This window comes from Schistocerca serialis, chromosome 6 (genome assembly GCF_023864345.2).
Source record: "Schistocerca serialis cubense isolate TAMUIC-IGC-003099 chromosome 6, iqSchSeri2.2, whole genome shotgun sequence".
Lineage (NCBI taxonomy): Eukaryota > Metazoa > Arthropoda > Insecta > Orthoptera > Acrididae > Schistocerca > Schistocerca serialis.
Window position 1 is genome coordinate 424,443,491 of NC_064643.1, and position 19,969 is coordinate 424,463,459.

Sequence of the window (19,969 nt, forward strand, 5' to 3'; positions counted from 1 at the left end):
GTTAATGGTTCATTCTTTATAAACAACACAAAAGGTATGAATTTTCAATTGAAACAGGTGGTTAGAGATGAAAAACTAAAAATCTGTGTAGGTATATGACAACTCTGTGGAAAGTTAAAAGTGTGGAAAGATTGTAAATAAATTAATGCATTTCAGGATAAATGAATATCCATATCCATGCACAGCAATGGAACTTCTATTATAAAAAAAATAAATCTGCAGGGGCTTATACATGGCCTCACTTCCTTCAGTTTCCCCTCACTCTTTCCCTCCTTACTATAGATTGTTACCAGCCAACAATCAAAATGGCCAGGGCTGCAGTGGAACCTCTGTTAATTTCAGTTTGCTATCCCCTGGTTTCCTTTCACAGAATACTGTGTAAGAGTATATGACATGTTCCACTTCCATTTTCATCAGTACAGTGAATAACTGTCTTTTCTTCAGTTCATTTTCTTAAATACATAAAGGATATACATACCCATTTGGGTGGTTTCAATGTTAATTTACAAATGCAATTGTATGAAATGTCAAATCAAGATGCTGAATTTTGAAATGCAATAGATTTTGTGTTCCTGTATGTATTTTCAAAGGTAACAGTATACAGTCTCTGAAACTCTACAATATTTCACACCATAATGAGATATAATTTATATTTTTACTGAAAATATATTGATAAAGGTTTAACCAAAGAGGGTAAAGAATCATGACATTTGGTACATTATATTGGGTACAAAATGTTATTTAATTACCTTACTGATTCAGTAATCATTTAGAGACCTCCAAAAAATTTCATACAATATTTGGAAAACACATCCTTACATTTTAGAAACAAAAGAATAAAATAGTCAATTGAATCCATTTACTCCCTTAATTTTAAATTCAACACAGTGACTAACAATGGCCACAGCAGAGCCTGATGCTGGTTTTCCACCAGTGCTGTGGTGAAAACCCATCAATGTGCATGCTGCATTCAGTGTTTTGTGTAGGAAGTACTATGATCCTCTACAGATTAATTTCAGGAGTGGGCACTGAAGTAAAGAGCAAATCACTATTTACATGGCAGTGGCCTGCACAGTTACCAGTGCAGTTTCAGTACCCTAGTATCTGATGATTTGCAACATGAGAAGCTAGATGTATAATCTTTTCATGGAAAAAAAAATTCAGGGAAAAAATCTTGAAGTGGTGGAAGTATTCTCTGATGGAACCAAAGCATCATGTTTGGCAGTGTTTGAAAGTTAAACAAACTCTCATTACTGATTGTACATCTTTTGTAAAATGTAAAGAATCCTTAACTGAAAGTTATTCCAGTGGAGGAGGTGACAATGCCATGTTGACAAGGTACAGGTGCATTGGAGTAATACCAGATTCCTCCAAACACTCAAATGCACACTCTGTGCACCATCAGGAAATATACAGTTTAAATAAGATCATCGTATAGAAATGGCACACACTTCCAGTTCATACCTAATGCAAGCCAGAGCAGTCAAGAAAAACCCCTCAAATTCTTTCATTGCCTGAAGCAGGAATGAAAACTTTTCTTTGTTTAATGAGCAGTGGGTTGTCCTCAGACTAGATTCTGAATGTGGACATTTGCAGTAGCTTCTTGGACAAGCTGCCAAGAATCAACTTGAAAAAATCAGCTAAATTGCTTGACAGAGAAGGGAAAAAATTTGTATGGCTAGAAAAGGATGATATAAGTAAAGTTGGCAAGAGCCTATCACAGAAACTTGGGACAGCCTAACTTTTCTATACTGAAATATATGCTTCACACTAAATATGTTATCTTAATGCTCTTCATTTATTCATAAATGTGACCTTCCACAATTATTTTTACATTTTTAAGTGTGTAATTGCAGTCCTTCACTGTGAGGTAAGTGGAAGTGTTATGTCTGTGACATTAAAATTTACATCTGTAACATTTAACACATTGACTGCCATGAAGCCACCACCAGTTTGAGGTAAGTGCTTTATATTAACACTTACGTTTATTTTTTTAATGGGAAATGAACACAGACTGTATCATCAAATCTTGAATGTATGCTATTCATATCAAGTTCTGTCTACACAAAAATTAGTAGCTTACAGATTTTTATGTGTTAATTCTACAATTTCAATTTTACAAATGTTATGTCCATAAGAATGGAATTTAAAATTATTGCACCAAAGTTCTCCCTCACACCCTGTCATCAGCACTGGATTAGTGAAACTAAATTAATATTAAAGTTGTGGAATATCTAGTGAGAGACCAAAAAGTGGCAATGGCTCACATATCACAACAAACAACAGAAATTGGAAAATGCTTCTTCAGTTAGACTGCATTGAAGTACACATGTACATAGCAGTAGTTTTTTTCAATTTGTAAAAAACTGATTTCAAGTCATAATTGTGAAATAACAGTACATTTAAAAGTTATGCAAGTGTACAGGATTTTAATACTTTTTTCAGTGAATTAAATTGCAAGCCACATTGCTCAGCACCTACTGAACTGGCCTCAGCTGTGCCAGTTACTTCCACAGCAAATGCAGCTGAAGATCGCTTAGTACCAGATTCTTTACTCAGTATTGGGGCGAATATCCTATGAAGAAAGAGACTCCAATGCGAGAAAAGTCGCCCAAACAAACACCAAGAAACGTACTCTCAAAGAATAATTTGAACGTAGACAAAGTGGAACCACAGCATGCTTGGCACTTAAGTTCAGAATTCAGACAGTATGTGTGAAACAAACACCAGTTCTGACTGTAATTCCAAAAGGCAGGCACATTACTTTGTTCTGGTTAGATCTATAGAAGCTGTTTTCATGTATTATTCACTGAGCAATTCTGTTGAAATGTTTTAAAGTTGGAAAAAGAACTAGCATAGCTTTAAGAACATACATTACGCCCATAAAACACTGTAGCAGTTATTTGCTGCGAGCCCACACTCGGGCAAACATACACATCAACGTTATTAAAGAAGAAAGGAAGCAAAGAAGTAGTTCGAACGATACAAAATTGCATCAATCTCTTGATGGCAAGAGACTATTTTCCTGAGGTGTTTGCAACAGCACATAGGACACTAACGTGTCTCACAGCAACAGCTACTATTCTTTATAGTCCATAATTTAATCTCATTTATAATGCACAGAGACGACACTTGAAGAATTTAGAATTTAAAATTCACCCCTTACACAATCAAATAATAACCAAGTAACTCAAATATGCAAATCTCTTACTGCTTACATTAGGCATTTATACTTTCTGCCATTCTTATAATCTTTAGTTTTCATGAGCTAATTGTAGATAGATAAGCAAAACGACATTGACTTGTTTGCGTATAATGTTAGTTTTTGACAATCGAGTCAATAGTCTGCATCCTTGGCTTAATACCAACATAAGAGGTTCCAGAGCATTTTTTTCACATTGTATCACTACATTTACATGCGATATCTTCCGAAAAAGGGAAAACGAATTTCCGAAACCTTTTTTCGCTGTCTTTTTTACATGTTAAGGTCTGACGCAGATTAGCTACCCCAGTTAAATATGACACTTGGAAAACAGCTGTTACAGTTTCTGATTTAGTCAGCACAAGCGCTGTTTCTCTTCATCTAAACAAGGTGTGAAGAACTTCAATTTAATATTTCACTGTACGAATAGCCACTCCGTCCAAATTAGCCGAAAATATTTAAAAACAAGATAAAACCCGACAGCCCTATCACGTTTCAAAATCGGTTGCGTTTACATAGGATCGAGAATCGAATGCGGGATCGGAAAACCGGCAGGAATAATCCGTTCATCATAAGAATAAACATGATGTACAGATTGCATTATGTATTCTTCCACTTTTGCTGGAATCTCTTTGGATATCCGTATCAAGTGGGACTGCAACCAAGTTGTGTCGAGTACTGTCAAGTAAAATAATAAGGGTACGTTTTGTGCTGTGCGTTAACTCACATCGACTTAGCGATAATACGGTAAAGCTGCTTTACTGGCTCATTCAACTTGAACAACACTGGCTGGGCAGCTGGTGCAGCTAACCTGCAGTGACGTGGCCAGATGCACGTAAAAGGAGATGAGCAGAGCAGCAATACATAAATGAAATAGTAAACTACAAATCTCCCACAATCCGCTCCTTAGACGAAAACCGCTACACGTCATCGTTTTTAGCTAACCTTGTATGCTAATTAAAAACAAGAATGATGAAAAGTCCTTACTTAACCACAGGGTAATTTTTCTACATAAGCTGTGTGTAACGTAAAAGAGTATTGAAGGATTTCACGTAATAGTTAAATATTGAAGCCACTGTAGGTATTACTTACAGTCAATCGTCTGGTAATCTCTTAGCTCCTTCCTTATCCGATTCTGAGAAATACATTTCAGTTCTGGAAGTGTCACCTGCTACACTGATAACGAGCCTATCAACAACAGAATCCTGGAAGCCAACCAGGCGCTGCATTTTCTCTTCTTTTTTCATGAAGATCTCTTCTACATCCGACCAGCCTTCGGCAGTGACATATGAAAAAGCTTCGTGCGTTAGTTCCAGTACGTCTGGCAGCTTAACAGTCTTGTTACTTCTCGGGCTAAATCCCGCAGCTTGGCTCTAGATCAGTTCTCTTGGGTTCATAATGTAATAGTACAGTAGTAAATGTAAAAATGCAGCATTTGTATGATATGCTCGATGCTTTGAAAATGATTGTTCTTCATGTTTCTACTATACTTATCTACCTCTGTCGTATAAAATGATGGACGAAGTCGAAATAAAGAGGAGTTCGTTTTTTATTTTTGCTTCAAAAATGAAATTGTTTTGTTTTCTTAATTCAAACAACTTTTGTGAACAGTCTTTCATAAAAATCGATACTTACGGATTTTTATTTGAAATGGAAACAGGAATTTCGCGTCAAGTTTGCAATTAGAAACAAGCATAATTTATAAAAAATTATGATGAGTTTTATAATTACGAGATGTAGGTATTTCAGATTGAACAAGAAAGTAAATAATAGTTGGGAGATTTGAATGAACGCATGATTAATCCCATTTTGTTCACATTTCATTACGCTACACGTTGAATCTCTATTATGTGTTAACTGCATTGTTTACAACGCTGGGAAAACTTCAAAGCTGATTATCTCCTTAACTATATGAAAAACTCTAAGAACAGCCTGTTTCTCGGCACTTTTGAACCGTCTTTAACCAGTGTATCTCACTAAGGAACAGAATGCAGCCTCAGCCATTTTTATACTGCGCATTAACAGTGCGGCAATCAGCACAACGATGCAGAATCTGTGACTATACACGATTTTTGAAATAAGAAAACGTAGCTAAATTGTGATTAAGAAAAATGTTGATTGCTATTAATATATTTGAATATCTTTAAGTCTGATTTAACGTAACTTAGTAATAAGGTATCTAATACGTAAGTAAGACCAACTTCCAAGAGAGTAACAACACCAGTGTACATCTGCTGCGGCTTCCGACCACTCATCCCGTTTGTGTTTCTTTACATCAGGTTGATTCTTATGATGAACGGACCATAGAAACGGATTTCCAGAATAGATTTTGAAGTGTTTACATTGTCAACATAAAGCGGTATTGGGAAAGGTGTCTATGAACTCCGGTTTTGGGACTTCATGTAAATGAGTTGTATGTTGGCTATGCTGTTTCCCTAAAGGAACATATTAAAATAGCTTAATGAAAATTTGTCCTTATTGATATTAACTAAGATTACATTAATATTTTGTTTCATGTTGCTCGTAATGTTCTCAGTTCACTATACGTATTTTCATTCATTGCAATATGCATTCATATTGTATCACCAAAATTAAATTTCTTACTTTTTTCTGAATATCATAACAGTCGTTGGAGGAAGTGTCTTCGGCCGACATTTCAGTGACGCTATGAATTTTGATGTCACTTCCAGTGGGCGGAATTGCTGGCAGGTCAGGGGTGAGGCTTAGGATGTATGATATGTATGGCGGTGGGGATGGGGGGGGGGGCGGGGGGGAGAGGGGGATGAATGGGCGGGACTTGTTCTAGGTGAAATCCTGGCGCTAAGGGCACGTGACGATGCAGTTTCCCACCGCGGTGGGGCATTAAAGTGAACAATGAAATGCAAAGAGTTGTGTTCGTGTGTGCACGCACGTACGCATAATCTTACTCATCTGAAGCTGTTATTAATGAAGGCCTGCCCGTTGGTATCTGGTAATTTTACACAACTGTAGCTGTTATTACACTCCTGGAAATTGAAATAAGAACACCGTGAATTCATTGTCCCAGGAAGGGGAAACTTTATTGACACATTTCCGGGGTCAGATACATCACATGATCACACTGACAGAACCACAGGCATATAGACACAGGCAACAGAGCATGCACAATGTCGGCAATAGTACAGTGTATATCCACCTTTCGCAGCAATGCAGGCTGCTATTCTCCCATGGAGACGATCGTAGAGATGCTGGATGTAGTCCTGTGGAACGGCTTGCCATGCCATTTCCACCTGGCGCCTCAGTTGAACCAGCGTTCGTGCTGGACGTGCAGACTGCATGAGACGACGCTTCATCCAGTCCCAAACATGCTCAATGGGGGACAGATCCGGAGATCTTGCTGGCCAGGGTAGTTGACTTACACCTTCTAGAGCACGTTGGGTGGCACGGGATACATGCGGACGTGCATCGTCCTGTTGGAACAGCAAGTTCCCTTGCCGGTCTAGGAATGGTAGAACGATGGGTTCGATGACCGTTTGGATGTACCGTGCACTATTCAGTGTCCCCTCGACGATCACCAGTGGTGTACGGCCAGTGTAGGAGATCGCTCCCCACACCATGATGCCGGGTGTTGGCCCTGTGTGCCTCGGTCGTATGCAGTCCTGATTGTGGCGCTCACCTGCACGGCGCCAAACACGCATACGACCATCATTGGCACCAAGGCAGAAGCGACTCTCATCGCTGAAGACGACACGTCTCCATTCGTCCCTCCATTCACGCCTGTCGCGACACCACTGGAGGCGGGCTGCACGATGTTCGGGCGTGAGCGGAACACGGCCTAACGGTGTGCGGGACCGTAGCCCAGCTTCATGGAGACGGTTCGAATGGTCCTCGCCGATACCCCAGGAGCAATAGTGTCCCTAATTTGCTGGGAAGTGGCGGTGCGGTCCCCTACGGCACTGCGTAGGATTCTACGGGAATGGCGTGCATCCGTGCGTCGCTGCAGTCCGCTCACAGGTCGACGGGCACGTGCACCTTCCGCCGACCACTGGCGACAACATCGATGTACTGTGGAGACCTCACGCCCCACGTGTTGAGCAATTCGGCGGTACGTCCACCCGGCCTCCCGCATGCCCACTATACGCCCTCGCCCAAAGTCCGTCAACTGCACATACGGTTCACGTCCACGCTGTCGCGGCATGCTACCAGTGTTAAAGACTGCGATGGAGCTCCGTATGCCACGGCAAACTGGCTGACACTGACGGCGGCGGTGCACAAATGCTGCGCAGCTAGCGCCATTCGACGGCCAACACCGTGGTTCCTGGTGTGTCCGCTGTGCCGTGAGTGTGATCATTGCTTGTACAGCCCTCTCGCAGTGTCCGGAGCAAGTATGGTGGGTCTGACACACCGGTGTCAATGTGTTCTTTTTTCCATTTCCAGGAGTGTATTAAGGACCTGCCCGTTTCCTTTCAATTAAATTAAGAGCTATTTCTAATTTGGGCAAACTGAAACTCTTATTAATCAAGACCTACCGGTTTTTACTGCCCTATTATTGAAATCTGATTGCTTACTAAATCTATGTTGCAATTAACTGAAATTTTGATTGCCAAAGACCTGAATGTTTAGGAGGTATTTATGTCTATAATGCAATAACAGGAACTGACACACGATAATACATGAGCCATAACATTTTACCTTACATCCCTTTAGCTATAATTGTAGATTTCAGCTGGTATTCACAGAGCGTGGTTCCGTTCGGTTGGAGGAGGGGGGGGGTGTTTTAGAGTTGCCTGTCCTTTGTCTGGTCATTTGTGATTTCCTGTGATCATTTCCTTATCGCGTAAGGATCCCTTAATATCTATCAACCACTGTAGTAATGTTTTCTGTTTTTCGTTTGGAGCTAGCATGCTATGGATCCATGTTGCTGCCCTGGAATCGGGCACCTAAAGAAGGAGCACTGGCAGCATGAACTTACAGTTCGGAAGCTTCACACCGAGGGTAGTGTTACAAAGCTGGCAGCCGGGTGGCGCGCAGCGCTGGTCACCCCCTTTGCGTTTCGACGAGCGCTATTGGGAAGGTAGATGTTTCTCATGATAATATTTCCACTGCGTTGGACGAGGTGCAACGGAACCTTTGCTTTCTGCAGGACAGTCAGCCTACTGTTGGGCAAATTGGTACACTTTGGGGAATCGTTTGAGGGACATTGCCTTATTGCAAATTAGCAGGGTGGGGCAGTTAAGTGATTGAGCAGTTTTTGTGGGTGTTGATGAGAATTGAATCTCGTGCGGAAGGCTTGGGGACACTTCAACATGGGGTATTAGCATTACTTTATCCCTTGGTGAAAGCGATTTTATATCTGAGGTCCTGAGGCATGCGGGCGCTCAAACAATATAAATGGTGAGTGGTGTGAGGTGGTGGCCTTCAACTACGTACCCACAGACTCAGCTTTGAAATACTAGAGTTGTGTCTGGTTTTGTTGTATAGGGGATGGGATACGTAGTTGCCGCATTACAGGCCAAATACTGCTGAGTCCACAGTATACGATAAGAATGCACACATGTATCGAACGGTAGAAGATTTCTATCACTCGGCAATTGTGAATTACGAATGTGATGTATAACTTTATAAATGAAAGATTGCAATTAAATAAAATATGCAGGTACTATCTTAACGACTCTATATGATGAGTACGATAGTGGAAGTACTTTTGAGAATGCATTATATTTCTGCAAAACACTTATTCGTGTCGATGGTCCAGCAATTAAATAAAATATAAGTTGAATAACAGGGAAACAATAGATTCCTACTGCACATAATTAGTTACGAACAACAACAAAGCTGGCGAGATATTCACTTCTAAACGCACACTACGTCTTCACTGCAGAAGCCACAGAAATCGCACAAGAGACAAGTCGGCACTATAAAGTATTACTATCTGCCACGACCACGCGCAGACCGCTCCACACTCTCCAAGTCTTTCCGCTGACCCTGCGTCCATCGCGCCGTCGCGTCCAGCACTTTCCAATGTCCTGTGCGACTGTCCCTCGCTCCGCACTGTTCCGAACTACCTCGTGTCCTCTCCGGAAAACAATGCTCCTCCCCAACCTCCGTACATCTCTCTCATTAACGAGGGCTGTGATTGACTAGAGTGTTCCCTCCATGTCTCCAAGACAATGTGCACTCACAAACATATTGAAACACACACCAAATACTGGATGTACTTTTAAATAACTTGAATTTAAATATTCCTATGGCTGGACCATAAATACGCTCTAACACACATTATTAAATACATAAACAAATTAAATAGACATATACCAAAGGAATAAGAAGCAAAAGTATAAACCAAGACGTAGATGAATAAATATATTTATAAGCAGGCTGCTACCATTTTTTTCGTGTAACTGTGGAGTACTTATGGCCTGACACGATCGATAGTATTCGGCCACTTTGACCTCCAATAACTCATTTACTTTTCAAGTCACATGCCTGTAATTCATACCAATTTAGGTTTACACTAATAGCTTTCTAAGGACACGTCTGACGACGAAATCGGATGAAGCGTTTAGATTTTGGAAATTCGTTGTAGGTCGTTGTTGGGTGTTACTTGTATAATTTACAGTCCGATATTAAACTTTAAACTAATAAAGATATTGAAAATCTGATTACACCATCAGAATCTTCGTGCAAATAATAATAATGTACATGTTTCTTTTTGAGGAATCAGGATTCATTTGACTACTATTAATTTCTATACAAAGTGTGAAATGTCTGCCATTAAGGTTTCACAAAGTCCGCCGTCTTTGGCCCTCCCGGCGCAGAGCGTCACCAAGGAATTCCCAGCCACGTGCTCGACGGACCGTGTGCTTCGGCCGTTGGGAGGCACCATGCGGATGCTAACGAACTCGACCCTGCCACGGGGACTGAGCGGTGGCCGCCACTCTAAACTTAGAATATTTCCAGGGCACCGCAACTCGCCCGTTACCTCACAAGCGGGAGTGCTCAGTACTACAACTGTGATTGTCGATAAGAAGCCCTCGCCAGGGTGCGGAACGAACTTGAACTCAGATATTACTGGCGGGTGCACGCATCAACTGAACCACTAAGCCGTTATGTCGATCGAGTGCCCGTTGGCACCTTGACTCGTGGTGTGTCAGTTTCGGAACTCGATACTGTATCAAACATTTTGGAGAGCATATTTCCTGAGGATAGGTCCCGCTTGGCCTTTCCGTCCCATCCCAATAGTAGCTTACGGGAACTGCAAACAGTGGTTTGATTCCGTTGAATCCTGGTCATTTGTCGATGAGGGGCGGAAACTCTTCCTCCCACATCGAGGATTAATAGGGCTCCTGAAGCATCCAACACATTTTCTGGGAAATGTTGTTTATGGTGCGGCTCCCGTGATCACTGGGCGCGCGAGCGTGCAGTAGTACGAGGTACTAGACCCTTTAAGTGACGCCGGGTGAAGAAAGAGGTGGTGGGGGGGTTGATTGTATCTGTCGGAGGCGTGCATCGTGGTGTGCGCATAGACAAGCTACCTCCGGATCTGCCCTCCTTTTTATCTGTGCCCATCTAGGGCAAGAAATCTTATGCGCTGGTAGCTCCATGTACTTGATGGATTATAATTGAGAGTTGGGGTTTGGGCATTTGTGTAAATTAGTTTCTGTGCACCGCTGTATGAGCCTTGCGTAGCTCGTGTTCGTGCCATCTCTTATTTAACATGTTATTTTTATTACCATACTGCCAACTCGATATGTTAATTTACTGGTGTCACTGAGTTGCTGTCTTGCCTGACCGTGAGCGGCAGCAGCAGCGCTTATCGATATATGCCCTGCCGTATCATATTTGCTGGACTGCTATCACTTCCTGGTCGACGTGAGTTGTGAGATAGTTTGGCACGCGGCACAAGCTCAGTCGGGGGCGCGGCAGCACTGAGGTCCGAACCACCGTGACTTGCCTGAAGGTTGGCGATACACATGATTTGAGTCTGGACGACTTAAGTTGGTCATCGGTCGGTCGTCTTGTCGGACGGCGTGTATTTGGCCGGCGATCGCTTATAGGTTGACTGTGTGTGCCGACTCGTGATTCGTCCTTGTTATTGTACAGTCACTGCCGTTAGCATTGTCTAGTTCTTCTGGCAAGTGTTCGTGAAAGTTGTGCAGTTTGTGTGACTTTGACTGACAAGTTATTTTAAATGTTGTAGGCGTACTGGCTCTTAGTCGGTCGGTTGGAGTGGAGCAGTGAGGAATTCTCCGTGAGACGTAGTTTGGCGGTCGCTACGCGGTGTCGGAGTGTGTGGCGTTGTTCCCATTGTTATCAGGTCCGTAGCTCACCGACACTGGACACGAAAGTTGAGCTTTGATTCAACCTAGCAGCAAGTAAAGACTCTTCACAGTGTGTCGTTCAGAGTTCGTTGTCGGCTGATGGGATATTCCCGCGAGTAACAACGTGGTTTTCAGTTTGGAAAATTCTAGCCACACTCCTGTGGAGTTTCACTGTATTTGGTTATTTGAATTGAAGTGTACCAGCGGAATCCTCTGCCTTGTGGCCGTTAAGATTCCGGTTACCTGCTGTGGCCGTTGACGCAAATTCTGGCAGTGTAGTTTCCTCATCGTGTTGTTGTTGTCCAGTACGGTGTGTAGTTTGACAGCTCCATGCATGATTGGTTGTGGGCACCAATATCTTCTACGCTGTTCCATTGAACTCTTTGTTGTGCCCTGGTCGGGTGAAGTGGAAGTTTTCTTGTGGGTGGGTCCATTGACTGTCGGTTAGTTGGGTTGTCGTCAGATCGTGAATGATTGGTCCGACTGCCTGTCTCACCTAAGCGAGCGTTAGTGTTTGATTTCGTGGCTGACCGTCGAACGACTCAGCGCCCTTGGGTGTATTGCCTTTTTCTTAAATTGGTTCTTGTTGTTTGTACATGTATGGCTTCTAGCCGATTGTTTTTTTTTAATTAGCGTTGTTTTGCTCTTAAGGCTTTCAGCCTACTTTAAGAAACTGTTTCACGTAAGCCCTTTGGCATTTTAAATAATGTTGTTAAATTTTTAAGTCTTCGGCGTTCATCCGATTTTGAGTTTGAGTTTGAGTTATTTCTAAGGCCTTCAGCCCAAATTATAGAGATGTTTCACGTAAGGCCTTTGGTATTTAAAAAAAATAATGTTATGTAATTTTAAGTGTTAAGACTTCAGCCCATTTGAATTTAACTTGTTACTTCAGCCTGACTAAAGAACTGTTTTAAGATAAGGCTTGCCTTTAAAATTTCTGTTTCTGCTTGCGTTTTAAGTTATTGGCCTTCAGCCGTTTTTTTTAAATTAAAGTGACTTTCAGCTGCTAATTAAGTCCAAAAGATTAAAGGTGTGTGTTTAAAAAAATTCTGGCGATCTTGTAATGTTTGATCAAATAGTAAAGTTGTATTTTCGAGTGTAACTGACAGCCCCTTATTTTGGCCCCTTTCCACAACTAATCTTACTATCTGTTCTGTCCTGCGGGTTAAGCAAGGCGCCTCACGGTCTTCAGACATGTCGTTTGGGCAATGGGCAAGAGTTGCTTCTAGTCGGTGAACTGCGCGTAGTTTGTCCATTTGTAATTTCTGATGCTCGTTACGCTCTTGGTTGTTAAAGATCTATCGTAAAATTTGTTGCTCGAGTGTGATTTATTCAGAAAACTGGGCTAGTTCTCGACTTTGAGAGTCGCGCCTTCTCTTTTAGGTTTTCGCCTCGTGACAAGATAGACTTTTGCTCTGGCTGTTGCGGAAGTGTGGAGGATTCGGGAAATAGTAACTCAAGTGCATTTTATGTGGTCCATCCTGAGCTGGGTCAGACAGGGCAGCTCTTGAATTTCTTAGGGGAGTTTCCCGAGGTTCTCTCTAATAAGGTCGGTGTCACTAACGTTATACGGTATCACATACGCTTGGCTGACAATATTCCCGTGCGACAGTCTCCTTATCTCCTCTCGCCACCCAAAAAGAAAGTCATGAGACAAAAATTGATCAGTATGTTGAAGGAGGCGATCTTTAGTCTGTCACCGATTTTTCTCGTTGCCAAAGCTCAATGCCGGGACTGCCGGCAGGTGGTTGATTATAGACTCCTTAATAAAGAGGTTGTCTTACAATGTCTCTTCTTGCCGGATCTTCAGAACTGCTTTACGTGGTTTCCGGGGGCTAAGTGACTCACGGTGCTTGATCGGAATGAAGCTTATTATCAGATTCCTCTTACCAAGGAGTCTAAACGTGCCACCGCGTTCTGCAATGAATGAAACGTTTATGAGTGCAACCGAGTTCTGTTGGGCTGGTCCACTAGGACGGAGGTTTTGTCTCTTTTATTAGGTCATATCCTGGGCCACTTGAAGTTTCGTCTTTAATTAGCATGATTTTTTTGTCATTTATAGTCAGTCGTCTGAGGATCATATTCCCATCTTCTGGAGGTCCTCTCCAAGTTTTAGGATGCGGGTTGATCATTAAGCCATCTAAATGTCACATGCTAGGAAACAGGTGTCCTCCCTGGGCCATTTAATTACCGGGGACGGCATTAGGATTGACCAGGAACGAATTAAGATGTTGAAAAAATCTTCTCAGCCTCGTGATTGGAAGGAGATAGTCAAATTTGTCGGGATAGTTAATTATTTTCGTGGTTTGGGCACTGATTTTGCCCAGATGGCCGCTCACCTGAATAAACGTCTTAGGAAGGGGGAGAAATTTGTCTGGGTTGAGAGCCAACAGGCGGCTTTTGAAGCTAACAAGACTGCTATCACCAACCCGCCACTCTTAGCAGTCCCATACTACAGCAAAATATTTATCATTCGAACTGATGCCTCCAATGCCCGTATTGCTGCCGTGTTTTATCAGGAGGATCAAGATATGCGATGCCAATTAGCTTTCGCATCTAAAAGGTTGTCTGGTCCCAGGATGAATTATTCCGTTTGCGAGTGCGAGGCGCTGGCTGTGTTTTTCGCCTTAGAGAAGGTCTAGTTCTTTGTTGACTGTAGGGAGTTTGATCTCGGACAATCAGGCCTTAAGTTGGGTGTCGGCCCGACCCAGGCAAAATGGTCCGCTTCTCTGCATATCAACAGATAAGAGAATCTGACAACCAAGTCGCCAATGCCCTCAGTCGCATTTTTCAGGAGGTGGCTGTCGAGACTAAGGGTATTATTGAGTCTTCCTGGTTGTTTGTACGGCTTTATATGAAGTTCCTGAGTTGTTTGTGGACCTTAAAAAAAGGGTCAAGGTCTGTGGGGGGTTCCATTAAGAAAGCAACTCTTATCAGATGGTGAGGTTAGCGACTAATCCATCAGGAACGGCATACTTTTTAAACGCGTTAAGAAGTCGGGGACTTGAAAATTTGTTTGCTTCAGCAGCTGTCACATCCCGTTTTCCATTATTTTCGTAATTCTGCAATGAAAGGGCATCTGGACATCTGGAAAGGTTAAGGCTCATGTCACTTGACCCGCGTTGTATAAGGAAATCAGGCGATTAGTGGGTGAGAGTGAAGCCTGTAGGAAGGCTAAACCCAGTTATAGTCCTCCAAAGGGGTTCTTACAAAACGGGCGCATCATCATAAGCCTCAGAGTAAGTTGGATACCATCTAATCTTAGTTAAATTTTACACTACCATTGCGCAGCATGAAGCATCCAAGCAGTTCCTGCGGTTCTCTGGTTTGCGTAACCCATCAATTCTTCTTTATCCAACTAGTGGGTTATCAACGACCTCCTGCCGTCGTCTGTTACTCCTGGAGATCTTAGGGAAGATTAGGAACGGGCCAGGAACAATATTAGGTTAGCTCACCGTAGCCGGGCATGTCGATATAATAGGAATAGACGCCCCTTTCAAGGCAAAGTAGGAAGTGAGGTTTTCGTGAAGAATTGTGCCGGTTGGATGAAGTGTGGTGCCAATATCGCGAAGTTCACTCCTCGTTTCCATCATGAAAATTCTGTGACCCGTTAACTTGGTTGTTAGGCATCTGGCAACAGGTAAGGTCCTCAGGGTGCACCTTAATCAACTTAAGCCCGTTAATTTATCTTCCCCTCTTTCTTCGGTAGGCTAGGCCAGTGTACATTGGTTTAAGGAAGGAAGGCTCAGCCGACGCGGGGTTCCTGGCGCTATTAGTTTGATCTATTCTGTGATCTCTCTCTGGTTTGAGGCCGCTAAGATCTTTGCTGGTCATTGTTGATGGGGGACGGGGCGTGTTGCGGCGGGTGAGTTGCGGAGTGGGAACAGAGCGAGGACGATGTGAAAGGTCCGCCCGGTGACTAAGGCGAGCACTTGTGCAACAGTATTGGGCACAGAGTCCGGTGAGTGGTTTCTGGGTATATTTGTGGACCGGTTTGAACCCATGGTTGTCTTCGAGTGCCGTCTTCGTTAGAGTCGCTGTACTGAAACCTTTTTATTGCCCTATTATTGAGATTTGATATCTAACTCAGTCTGTGTTGTAATTAACTGATTTTGTGATTGCCAAAGACCTGCGTATTTCAGAGGTATTTACGCCAATAAGGTAGCAACAGGAAATGACACATGATGGTACATAGGCCCTAGCCTTTCGCCTTACATCACTTTAGTCATAGTTGTAGGTTTCAATGACACCGTTTTCACACAATTAAAGTGAATCCTACGTAAGTCTTAGGAAATACTGTAATACTGATAAATATGTTTCGGTATAGTGTTATTTTATATAACCCAGGATAAACTGACATTATCTTTTTCTCTAAATACTATAGTACTGACAACATATCTGGAACATTGTAACATATTACACAATTCTCCTGAAGTTAACATATTTATTTTGGAATGCTGTAGTAATGGCGATATGTTTTTGAATGTGTGCCATTTGATGCAATGTAAATGCAGGTTACATGGGGTTCAACACGGGAAATACTGTAGTACTGGAAAAAATCTTTGAACGTGGTGACTTTTTTATTGCATTCTACTGAGGCTTAGGTAACTTGGAAGTTACAGTACAATCAGATGTTTCATTTTAATAGCTAATAAAATACTGGTTTGTAATTCGCTGGGGAGCTGTGGGAAATGGTTTGTGATGTGGAGTGAGAGGGGAGAGGAACGATATCGCTGAAATGTGGGTCACATGATGATGATATCATTGATAAGGATGATGTGGTTTTTATGTCATGCATTTGTTGCTGGGGTGAAGCCGCCCCCCCCCCCCCCCCCACCAACACTTGCACTTTTCAGGGTCAATTAAGTGCGAAGTGGGCTAGAGTTACTACCGATATATTACTCAAGGATTCGGGTTTCCGAGGTCTACAGTCTCTATGGTGAGCTCTCGGTATCGCAGAGTCAATGTTCTCACATAAATTAACTGCAGAAGGCACAAGTGTTTGACGAGCAAATGTCAGGTTACATCTGTAGAGTCACCGATGGTCTGCTGTGGGTCCCATCACCGCCGATTTGAATGTAGGGCGTCAGGAACCTTTTCCTAGGAGCACTGTATCTACATACTGTACCACTAAGACAATGCAGCCGATCACCGACTCACATCAACTCGCTTACATCTCGACATACAGCTCAGTGAGTGACACGGGCCTGTCAACTTCGTAAGTCGACTATGAAAGCGTGACTGCAACTAGCATGGCCAAATGGACCTCGGATTCTATTTTGTCCAGCTGACGGAAGCATGGTGTGTGGAGCAAACTCGACAAAGCTGTAGATCCTGTGTATGACCAATTTTATGTCTTGGTGGGAGGTGGCTTATAACGGTCTGGACCGTAGTCAGACAGTCACTATTAAACGAAGTTGTCCCGCTGCAGTGACAACGCCAGGTTCACTTCTTGTGGACAGTGCTTGTACGAAGGTTACTTCATGAACAGTAGATTTGTGACATTGACTTGTCCTCCCAGATCACCCAAGCATTCATCTATAGGATATTCTTGATGCCCCTCTAAGATTGAGGAACCCAGCACCATGCACATAAAAACAATTGTGCGTTGCACTGCAAAGTCATTGGATCAAAATCTGTGGAGAATGATACGAGCATATTGTAGAGTCAGTGACTCGGTATATTACTGCAGCTTTGGGTTCAGAAAACAGTGACTTATAATATTCATTTCTTTCTCATGACTACTGATCAAACGGTGTATTTCTAATTGGACTTTTGTATTTAGTTTCATCATTTTATCTGTTGAGATCGTACTACCTCATCCAGTGGTCAGAAGCATATTGATTGACTGGTGGTATATAGTACCTTAAACAAGTCAAAAAATACCATTCCTGTTGGCACTGCATTTGGGAAAGGAATTTCACTTACTATGGAATGTGGAAGTTCCACATGAATGGAAATAAGAAACTAGCATTAATTTTATCTCTCAAAGTGAGGTTGCATTGCTAGTGGACGATACAGCCACTTTTATTTCACAGAGAATGTCAATCACAGATATTAGCAAGACGTCCCATGCTAATCTCATCTTGCAGAAATGAGATCGCACAACTGAACACTTATGGCTCCTTGGTGTACAGATGAATATGAATATTAATCACATAGAACGAAATGGTTTCAAAATCGTGATATAAGAAGGAAAACCAGAAATTTACAGCCGCACTCCGAAGAAAATTCTCTTACTTTGTCGCATACAACGCTTTTACTCAATATATACTGACGATTTGGTACGTAAAACAGAAAATATTAATTTTTAGTTGCAGTATATGTAGAGAAAGTAGCCTCCGCAGACTTCGTTGAACCGTTAAGAATGCCCCAATACTTTACAGTGTTGAATCCTCTGAACACTGTAATACAGTTATACTTATATATTATTATCTCACGGAGTTAATAGCTGTTCTCTTGCCTATCTAGGTAAAATCTACGAATTTTCCAATGTATTGCTGTTCGTATCCAACGGCTAGTTTTTTGGTTCTCTGTTAATCGTGAGCTTGTGGTTTAGAGGTATTAGCGTGGTGTCAAATGTGGGAGTTTCAGATGTGGAGGGCCACTTTCTCCTTTTGACTGTTGTTTCCTAGGTGGTTGATGGTGGTCATGGCTCTCATTTTGTTAACAGAATTTCATACATGACATACTGCTCGTTTTATCTTGAATGTAAGAGTAAGTGTGTGTGTGCTACGTTTGTTAGTATTTTTAACGATTTTTTGCTTTAATTAATTTCGTCGCAGTGTAACTCAGTAAGGGCCTTATATACTCCAGTTGCGAATTATCCTACATCTTTTCATCAAACCTGAAGGAACAGTACCTAAATAAAAATCCCGTCGATACAACAATTCTGTACAAATCTCTCCACCGCTCAAGACGTATCCCCATCGTTAATTGAGTTCTTTAAAGTATGCACTTCTCTTTCGAACCACTAAACACCTGCGAAAATCACCGTTCTTTCTTAATCTATCTTCTCCAATCCACAACCAAATTCCGTACCCACCTGCGTAAGACGATCGTCAAACATTCATTAGGTAAGCCGCAGAAGGACAACAACAACACTTCCATTAGCAATAACTCTGCTTGATCATCACTGCTGTGATAATTCCTAAGTTGGAATATGTCGTTCTCTTATCACCTTCTGATGCTCTCAATACTTACTTAATTTTAAGAATGTGTATCGCTATGGTCCGGGTGGTAGTTGTAGTAGTAGTAGTAGTAGTATTAGTAGTAATAGTAGATGTTGTTTTGTTGCTGCTTTTGATGATGCTGCTGCTTCGTAGAACCCACCAGTTCGTCGCCTTGGAATTCCATACGCTTACAATCCCAGGCTGTAGATAAATCTCACTAATCAAAGTGATTAAGGTGGAACTTATGTAGGTTCACAATAGATTTGGCATCATTAGGAATTTTAGTACATCATTTATCTTTGTGTTTGTGGCTACAAGAGACACCATGTTGACTCTCCACAGGATAAATGAGCTCATAGACCTGTGCTCATTATCGACTATTACCACTCTTCGCTTACTCTCTGGTTCAACGTGCAAGGAGTCGCTGTAATAAAATACGTGATGTGTTGGGTAATCGTAAGTTCCATATACAGAGGAGCTACTCACAGAACATGCTGCACAGCACCTCTGCACAGTCCTTCTTTGAGAGGTATGTAGGCACCTAATCGGATACGATATTTCACCACTACCACCTGCGACAAAGGTCGAGTTGTTCTGTACAGCATACGCACAGCAGCGCTTCAGCGGGATCGTCCAGCACCCGATATTTTTCTATATGCTTTCCTATCCTCACAAACACTCTTCAGTGTGGTCTACGATTCGGAGACAACTTCCTATCTATATTCACCAACGAAACTGAACTGTGATAAACTGCAGCAGGCGAAACGAATGTTCTACAAGTCTGTGTGCTGTGCAGGCAACTGTTCTGGAAATGTTTAGTAAAGTTTTCAGTTGTGGTTGGATCACATTATATCTGTGGTCTTGACATACTTTCCAACGTCTTATTACCATTTAAGAAGAAAGCCAGTCCTCTGGAAGAGTGAAACTCTATTTCTAAGAGCAGGTGTACGATTCTGAAACTTCGTATCCTAGCCTATTGCAGAGAGCTTCATAATATTTCAGGAAGCGAGAGATAAATGCTATCAAATCATTAGCATTACGAAGAGTAACTGACGATCTTGGAATGAGTTCCTGAACTTCATAAACCTAGTATGGTTGAGTATTAGTAATAGTTAAGGGCTTGAGAGAAGCTGACCTGTAACTTGTGTAATGTGTAACGGCCTCTCAGCCCTTGGTGCTCAATAAATACAGTGGCGGAACAAAACAGTTATTATTAAATAACTGTAATAAAAACTAACCGAAAAATTTGAAAAAAAACTAAAATCCAGAAACGGGAACAACAATTTTTCTTTTTT